This window comes from Oryza glaberrima, chromosome 7 (genome assembly GCF_000147395.1).
Source record: "Oryza glaberrima chromosome 7, OglaRS2, whole genome shotgun sequence".
Lineage (NCBI taxonomy): Eukaryota > Viridiplantae > Streptophyta > Magnoliopsida > Poales > Poaceae > Oryza > Oryza glaberrima.
Window position 1 is genome coordinate 17345859 of NC_068332.1, and position 10753 is coordinate 17356611.

Here is a 10753-nt window from a genome sequence, read left to right on the forward strand (position 1 = left end):
GAGGCCGCGCCGAAGTCGGATCTAGCACCTGAGGTGGGAGCAACCGCGGAGGGAGGTGCGACGGTCCTATGGGGGTTGCCGGCGGCCCTGGGCGAGGTGGCCTCCCTCGTGGTGCCGACGTCGGAGTTGAAGGCAGCGCTTCAATCCATACAAAAATACGGTATGCCGAAACGGTTGAAAAGCACGTGCGGGGTACATAGTGGCATGGAACAAATTTGGGAATAATACGAGTGGCACACAGCCGATATGTTGAATAGTAGTGGTATTTTTTTGAATTGGCATATTTACAGTGGCCTGGATCTATTTAACCCTAAATTTTATTGGACGGTTAATATTAATTTGGCCTCTTCTGTTTTTTTTTTCAATCCAACAGATTATATTTTCCAGATAACGTGGCACATCCGGATGGTTTAAACTTTCACTTAGAGAGATTTAGCTGGCAGATCAGTGCCTGCTACTTCGAAAAAGGAAAAAAAAAAAAAAGAGGTTGCGCACGCAGAGAATCAGTGCAGGTGACAATCACACACACTGGCCACATGTGCATAAAACCTCGAGCTCGAGCACAAGCATTCGCTCATTAGAGCAAGTTTAATAGTATAGGCCACTACTAACTTCAATTCATCTATAACCAATCTAATAGCTAATTCATATGATAGTTGTTTGCTATACTATTAATATATAATCCCACCTGATATACACACATTGTGTCTTAGAGTCCGTGCTGCAGTTGGCTACAGATCTGTAGCCCGCTGCTCTTCTCTCTCATCGTTTATCTCATTAAAATATGTTTATAGCTGGCTAATAGCCTGCTATTGTACCTGCTCTTAGGGACCGCCCCTTTGCGAAACATGATTGGGCAAAAATCTGGTTTAGAGTTAGGCCTTACCATGCCTGCAACAAATCTGTATAATGGTGATTTCTTTGGATGGTGGGGAGCTTGCCGAAAGGAATTGGTCAAAGATCAGCGAAGAAATCTTGATGGCCTCATCACCTACATCGCTTGGGGTATTTGGCTCCAAAAAAAAATGCGAGAATTTTCAACAATGCTTATGGCACGGTCTCTCAGGTTGTTGCTTCCGTGATAAACATGTGCAAGGCTTTCGTTGATGCTCAAAATGGATAGATGATAGCACGAAGATGCCTGATGCTTGTGGCGGCGCACTTCCTCAAAATTCTTTAATTTTCTGTTTTGTTTCATGTTTGTTGTGACACCTCTTGGAGGTGCATCAAATCTTTCTACCCTTCTCTTAATGAATAGGCAGAGCTCCTGCCGTTATCCCCTCAAAAAAAAAAAAGAAAAATTCTCGCTGAATTAATATGCAAGTTATTGTGTCTGAGATATCGCCGAGAAATATGGACGCAAGAAATTAACTGGAAGGCATTGATCATGCCATCAGGGCAGATCCTTATCATCTTCAGTTCTTCACCAAGAGTTACCCTTCAACACCGGATCGAAGAACAGATTTGACAAAGCAAGTAAAGATAATCGACATAATTGATCAACATGGAGACACACACACACATGACAAAGCTAATTCCAAGAATCTCGAGGTACCTAAACTTTAGGTACATTAGAGCAGCCGGCAGCGACATCAACTCTTAAGATCTCCAGTTCTAGAATTTTAGCAGCCATGGTGAAGTTTTAAGCTGGTCGATCACTTGTGGATTTGGGGGGCGATGGTGAGCAGCAAGCCGAAGTGGTGGCTGGGGAGCACCGGCAGCACGTTGCCCATGTCGTCGCAGTGCGTCACGCCGGGGATCGGCTCCACGCCGATCATCTCGACGCTGTCCAGCTTGAAGTCCCTCAGCCTGCACAGGAACCTGTCCGGCCTCTTCCTCATCTCCGGCTTGCGCCACCCCTTCAGCATCGGGTTCGCCACCGCGTCGTACGTCCACGCGCCGCCGCCATCGCCATCGCCATTGCCACGCAGCTCCTTCCAGGCGTCCACCCACCCGGGCCCCAGCCGGAGCGGCCCGTCGAGGTCTTCGTCCCAGCTGAAATCGCCTCCGAGCACAACGTCCCCGTGCCTGTGGACGACGTCGAAGTGGTCGAGGAAGAGGGCGGCGCTGGCGCGGCGCTCCGCGGCGCCGACGTCCGTCGGCGTCGGCGGCACGAGACGGCACGTCGCCGCGCACACGCGGTGGGCGCTGCGTGGATGCCCCGGGGGGAAGGGCTTGTACACCATTGGTGAGAGCAGCCCAGGTGGCTCAATCCGCGGTGGCGACACCGACTCCGCCCACCGCCGGATGTGCGCATCATCTGCGTCTAACTTGCTAAGCTGCAACCAAAATTAGCACGACAATTGAATGTACAAGTTAGACGTTACCATACTCGGTTCAAAAATATAAGCAATTTATAACATGTAGATGAGCTTTCTGAAATGATTTGTACCAGAAGGCAGAGATGGCTTTCATGTGTGGTAGATGACCACCGCTTCTTGTACTGCGTCCACCAATGATCCTCTTCAAAGATGCTGGAGATGTACTCCGTGACCTCCTGAATCATCACGACTAACTGTGTTAAAAGATGTGCACCCAGATGATCGCGATATATGTCCAGCAAAAACTTGCACCTCGCAAATAAAGCCTCATTTAAACAGAGCAAAATTAAACCAATATGCAAGCTCGCGTGAATAACCTGCAAGAAGATGACGTGCGGCTCATGGCGCGCTATGAGCTTGGAAATGGCCTGAATCCTCCGATACACCGCGACATGCTCGTTAGACCAGACGTTGTAGGTCATGAACTTGATCTTCTCCTTGGATGACATCGTGCTCCAGCGAGGAGACTGAAAACTCTTCTCGCCTAGATCGATCGGATTTTGGATACTGCTAGCTGCAGGTGATGCTCATGAGCTACGAGCCTACGACTTAGAGCAAGTTTAATAGTATAGTCAACTATGAGCTCCAATTTATCTATAGCCAATCTAATAGTTCATTCATACAATAGGTACATACTACATTATTAATAGCTGGTCCCACCTGTCATACACACACTGCGTTTTGGAGTTCGTGCTACAGCTGGCTACAAATTTGTAGCCCGCTGCCCTTCTCTCCTCATATCTCCTTAAAATATGTTTGTAGTTGGCTTATAGCTTGCTATTGTACCTGCTCTTATATACCGCTGCAGGTAATTAATTAGCTACGACTGTTGGATACACATACGCATAGGGATAAGCTAATGCAGTAAATTAGCAAGCGTTTCCCAAATGTTAATTGTGGATCATTTCACGATGAAGAAAGAGACGAAAGGTTTCGAGGAGCCATGCATGAGGCACACCAATCGGCTCGTTGCATGCGTCCTGGTTTCTGCATTGGGTATAAGATTTTTGTAATCAAATTTGACGGAAGAAAAGAAAAACTTTCGTACTGTCGATACATTTCTCACGTCGGCATCTCAGCCCCTTTAGGTCTTCACTGTACTGTGACTTCGTACTGTGCAAGATGAATGCTTTTTTAAAATTTATTTTCAAATAGCTATATATTTATCGATAAATTTTCTCTAGAAAAATTAACATAGTGTAAATACTGTACATGTAACTACAAATATATAATTTAAGAATCCCATAGTAACACGCTATTTTCACGAAGAGAAGGTCGCGAGACCGAATCTCCTCACCCGTGGACGTGCTATAATTTTTTTTCCTCCCAACTTGCATGAATCTTGAAGTAAATACTACAAATATACAATTTAAAAATCCCATGGTAACACACTATTTTTACGAAGCGAAGGTAGCGAGACCAAATCTCCTTACCCGTGTGCACGATATAATTTTTTTTCTTCCAACTTACATAAATCTTAAAGTAAATCTAACGGTTTAAAATTATGTGAAAATTACATACAAGTTGCATTATAGTTACTTTATAAGTAACAATATAATTAAACTACAAATATATAGCAAAATCGTTTTTGCCTTTTTGGGTGAGGCATAACATTCGTAACAAGGCCAAGAGGCCGTGGGCCGTGGCCGATCTTTGTGAGAAAGGCCTCATATGCCTCTCAATTTCTCCGAGGAACACCTGTGACGACACAACTCTCTGTCCACATGACCTGCGCCTTCTACATACTTCCATCAAACCCAGCAAGCGGAACAGTGAACCTACAACGCCCCTACCACCGACTCTCAGAGGCTGCAACAAACGGTCACAGAATCGGCCGGAGCCGAGCAAAGTGCAAGCATTATTCCAGCCTTTGCAGCAGCATATCCTCCACCTATCGAGGCCCCAAGACCTCTCTGCTGTACTCCAATCTGTAGCTATGACAACATACGCCAATGCCGTCGATCCGATCGAGTCCGTCCTGGCATTGCCAGGGGGCAGACGCATCCAAGCGTAGACGCAGAAACATGGCAATGCCCCCCCTGATTCCCTGAAGCACTATAGTACAGGCCACCACTCTGCGCTGGCTGCATTAGCAGCGTAGGACCCGCCCCCCCGCGTCCGCGTCGACGATTTCGTCGGCCATTATCTCGTCGGCTGCAGGCGCGAGGTGAGTACGCGACATGCGTTTTCGGCGAGCTAGCTAGCCAATGGTCTTGAAGAACGCGGGATCGATGGGCAGCGCGCGCGCGGGTGGTGGCGCATAGCTAAGCGGAGGATGGAGGTGGTTGCATGCAGCTAGCAGGGAGTAGTGGACGCGTACGCAGCCCCATCCTGCGGTTTCATCATCCCGTGACAGCTGAATCCAACATCCGCACCCGCATCCACACGAAGCATACTATGGGTCATGCATGTAACGCTACTTTTGTTTCGGTGTATATATTTTCCTATGCCATCATTTGTGCCTGCCCTATGTGCTGATGACACTAGTTAATTTGAGATGTGCGCACAAAGGTTACACTAGTTTGGTTTCACAAAGCAAAACATATATAGTTGTTTGAGATCTCCAGCCATGGGCCATGGCTTGGATTGACTTGTGGCTTTGGATTGGAAAAGCAAATACAATCTATAGAGGTGGGAAAAAAATTTGAAACTCTGGCTTGTATTGAGTTTGATTGGCTTAAATTTGTAGTCATGACAAGTTGAACAAGTCCAGCCCATGGCAACCCTGTTCTGAAAAGAAAAAAAAAAAACTAATGCACGGATGGTGGCGTGTGCCCCCTCCCACGCGGCATAGCCCCGTGGTGCGTGCGGAGGGGGATGGCGGAACGATGCACGGAGAGTGAGCCAGCACGTGGTGTGGTTTTCTCTAATTTCTTCTGTTTTTTATTTTTCCTAATATGCACGTATACAAAGTTTATATAAGCACGTATATAAACTTTGTATAGAGTGCGTATATAAACTTTGTATAGTGTATATATTTTTTATAATCAAAAGTGTATACGTATAAAAATTATATATACATATATTCTCTCTCTATATATATATATACACACACACACCACACACACACACATACATATACACATACATATATACGTAGATATACGTATACATATATATACGTATACACATACATATATACATAGATATACGTATACATATACATATACATATACATATATATGTATATATATACATACGTATATATATATATATATGTATGTATGTATATATATATATGTATGTATATACATATATATATAGGACACCCATATGGGGCACCATGGTGCCCGGGCACCATGGTATAAAATACATAAATTCACTCAAATTTTTCAAAATTTTTAAATTGTGAGTATATACCTAGTTATAAGAATTCGATTCATACCTATATCTATCAACAAAGTAACTCAAATTTAACTTTATTTCACAATCCATGATTACATACCTAACTAATTATATGTTTGGATCCTATATACCTAGAATCAAAATCTAACAAATGAGTATATACTCATTTGAATTGAGTATATACTCAATTTGAATCATAGAGCCCGGGCACCATGGAGCACCAAACAAATTTACCATATATATATGTATATATATATATACATTTATATATATACATATAGGATACCCATATGGGACTCCATGGTGCCCGGGCTCCAAGGTATAAAACACACAAATTCTCTCAAATTTTTAAAAATTTTCAAATTGTGAGTATATACCTAGGTATATGAATTTGATTCATACAAATACCTAACAACAAAACAACTCAAACTCAACTTTATTTCACAATTCATTATTACATACCTAACGAATTATATGTTTGAATGTTATATACCTAGAACCAAAATCTAACCAAAAAAAAGTTCAAACTCAGTTCAAACTTGTTTGAACTTGTTAGTAAAAAAGTTAATGTTCATATCTAAACATTTAAAAAAATTTCATACACATTCAAATTGGGTATATACTCAATTTGAATCTTGTAACCCATACTCCATGTAGCACCAGTTAATTTACCTATGTATATATATATACGTATATACATATATATGTATCTACGTAGATACATATATATGTATATACGTAGATACACACACACACACACACACACACATATATATATATATATATATATATATATATATATATATATATATATATATATACTCCCTCCTTCCCTAAATGTTTGACGCCGTTGGCTTTTTTAAACATGTTTGACCGTTCGTCTTATTCAAAATTTTTTTGAAATATGTAAAACTATATGTATACATAAAAGTATATTTAACAATGAATCAAATGATAGGAAAATAATTAATAATTACTTAAATTTTTTGAATAAAACGAACGGTCAATCATGTTTAAAAAAGTCAATGGTGTCAAAATTTTAGGATGGAGGGAGTATATATATATAGGAGTTGGATAATATGAACCACGGTTCATATGCACCTCAATCCCCTGGTCGACACGTGTGCACATGGCTCTAGAGCAATCGTGTTCCATCATGTTCACTAATCACCATCAGATGTACCTACTAGGTGGAGTTCCTACATAGGCTTGACATATAGTAGGTACCATCAAATATTGAGTAGTACTGCTGCATTCAACACTCCAATTGCTAGTGTGGCTATTTATGTCAGTGGATATATATCCATGACGTTGGAGGAGAGAGCTTTGGCCTTTGAGTTTTTTTTCCTTGACAAGAAGTCAATTCCGGCTTTGACCTTTCTGTTGTTCACTGTTGTGCTGATTTTCTTCAGCAAACTAACCTGCCACTACAGTCGATACTCTAATTTGTGCTGATTTTCTATTCTTTTACACTAACTTTGCACTTATTTAATCATGTGTATTTTTTATTTTTATATATATGAACGTATCCACGTATCCTTGTTTCTTCGAAAATAATATATCCACGTATAGCGTATCTGTATTCACATTCCCGTATCTAGTTAATCTATGGAGAGAGTGGTTAACTGACTCTTTTTAATTAGATTCATTGGCGGCATTCAAATTACTCCACGTGATTAGATATTAAGCATGTTGATTTTAATGAGTTAATCTAAACAGCTTGTTTTGTATTTCCAAAATTTAATCTAATAAGTTTGGTTTTATTGGGATATAATATATCAAGATGATTCTCCACTCACCATGCGAAAACAATATTGGCAAAAAAATGGAATTTCAAAAATGTCATTTCACAAAACTGATGTCCAAAAATGATATTGTAAAAATGATATCTCACTTGACATATATTGAAATAAAAAAACACATGACTGTTATTTTTTTCATATATATGCTACATTCTAAAATATAATCTTATTATAATCGACAGAGAAAATAATGTATACTACAGTTTGTTGGCAATTAAATATCATCTTGCAAAATTGACGTCCAAAAATGGCATTGTAAAAATGATATATCACTAGGCATATATTAAATAAAAACACATGATTGTTATTTTACATATTTATGCTACATTCGAAAGTATAATTTTATTAATAATCTACGGAGAAAATAATGTTCCATATAGTTTGTTGATGCGAAAAATGTAGCACAATGAAAATATCAAAAAAGATGTAAAAAAATTACGTTGCAAAATGATACTCCCTCCATTACATAATATAATGCACAACTATTTCTTAAAGTTGTTTCATAATATAAAGCGTGCATGCATGCATGTCATTATCTTTTTCAATAAAATCTTATTATTTAAATTATACACAATCAACATCTCTAATTTTATTGGGTACATGCATTATATTTATTAGGGTAATCTAAACTATGAAGTAATAATAATTATTTTTTGTCTTTAAGTTAAGAGTGATTTGTGTCTTATATTTTAGAATGGAGTGAGTAGTATTTTTCGAAATAGACATGTATAGTACATTCCACGCATGGATACCGAGAAAAGAGAAAAGAAAGAATATTTAAATGGAGGAATAAATACTACACGATGTGGTCAACTTCCTCTCACCTACCATCTCTCTCATTACTCAGGAAGTACATGCTCCATGTCAGAGTGTTACACATGCATCGTACCACCCTAATCTTTTTAACTCTCCATTTGTGAAAGTATGGTACATTTTGGAAGCACACATCTTGAAACGGTTGAACGGTTGTGATTCTGGGTGCAGGTGAACCGTGGTCTATTTTGATTATCCATATATATATATATATATATAGGACACTCATATGGGGCACCATGATGCCCGGGCACCATGGTATCTAATGCATAAAATCACTCAAATTTTTCAAAATTTTCAAATTGTGAGTATATAACTAGTTATAATAATTCGATTCATACCTATACCTATCAACAAAACAACTCAAATTTAACTTTATTTCACAATCCATGATTACATACCTAACTAATTATATGTATGGATGCTATATACCTAAAATCAAAATCTAACAAAAACAAGTTCAAATTCAGTTCAAACTTGCTTTGAACTAGTTAGTAAAGTAGTTAATATTAATACCTAAGTAATTGAAAAAGATTCATACACATTTGAATTGGGTATATACTCAATTTCAACGATGGAGCCCAGGCACCATGGAGCACCAAACAAATTTACTATATAGATATATGTGTGTGTGTGTGTCTATAGATACATATATATATTATATATATATATATATATATACATATATATATATAATACATATATATATATCATATATATATATACATATATATATATACCTATATATATATATACATATATTATATATACATATATATATATATAACATATATTATTATATAGATATATATGTATGTATGTATGTATGTCTGTATATGTATATGTATATGTATGTGTGTGGTGTCTCTATATATATATATATATATATATTATATATATATATCTATATATATATAATATATATATTATATATATAGGGAGATACTATACTACACGTAGGGTGTAGTATAGCTAAAGCACAACCCACCCCCTCCCCCCCCCCCCACCCGCGCCCACACACCTCTGTCCCCCTCAATTCCAGTAATTGTTTTACTAATGGCACTATCGAATTCTACCGTAAGTAATTGTTTTACTGATAGCAGTATACAAATCATCGTATACATATATGTTGTTCCACATCGTAACTAACCACTGATCAATTTTCCCGATTTTTTTGGATCTACAGAGGCAGGAGGCGGCGTATCCCAGTCGTCCAAGGCGGCAGCGTCATCGCCTCCCCGTCCTCCGGCCGCCGCCGCCGTCGCCGCGATGTAGAGCCTCCTCGTCCCCACCGCCGTGGCCCCGGCCGTCACCCCGAGGCGGGGGCGCGTCTCGTTCTCCTTCCGCGCGTCCGCCGCGGCGGCACCGACGGCGGGGTGTGACGTACGCTGCGATGGATGGGGGACGGGGATGGAGGCGGCCACCGTGCCGGACGAGCTGCGCTGCAAGCGTTCCGATGGCAAGAAGTGGCGATGCTTTCCCATCTGCTGCAAACTCGTTCTCAACTACTCAAGATCCCAGCCGGAAAGGAGAGCGGCGACAAGCAGCTATAGCGCCCCCTCACCCAGTCGTCGGCTCGTCGCAGCCCCACACGGTGGCCAGGGAGAAAGAATAGTCTTCGTCGGTGGAGCGGCACGGCACCAATCTCGTCTGGTGGGCGACAACCAGGGACTAGACGCCGGCGGCATCAGCATGCAGGCGCGGCAAGGGGGAGGAGGAGGAGTAAAGTGCTCAGCCGCCCATGTAGGATCTCCCCAATCCTTTTCTTCATGGCATTTGCAGGATCCAACATCGAGACACATCTGATTGCTGCATCATAGTCGCGTACACATGGTGAGCACATCTCAAGAACCCAAACTTTCTATGGTTCGTGTACCGTCTTACTAAAGTATTCTCCAATAAGACGAGCGTGGAGATGGTGGACGTCTCGACAGCGGTGTACGACGGCGCCGGCGTTCGATCTGGACCTGATGGCGAGTCGTGCGGGATGTTCTGCGGCCACCGGCAATGCCATGGAGCAGCTGCAGTGGGACTGCTAAGCTCATTTATCCTCTCACCCCTAATTAAATTAGTTTCTTAATTTACCATGCTTAAATTCAATGTGTTTTTCTTTTCCTTTTTGATGTTCAATTCCATGTGTTCTTGATTTAGAACGTTCCAGAGATCATCCTTTCAGGCAAGAAATGCAATGCTAAGCTGGGTGATATGACAAAACCTATATAGTTTAGACATCTCAAAATAGTTATGTCAAATTTCTTTTCCATGTGTCACAAAGCATTTGTTGATATACATACATGACTTTGTCATAAAGCATTTGTACATACATGACATTAATTCTTGTAGTCTTGCTCCCAATCTCAACTTAATCAAGATGATGATCATTCATGAATCACAATTTTTGTAGATATATATGATCAACACCCTTCTTAATTACATCTTAACTTTTGTTGCATCATTTTCATCATGTATATA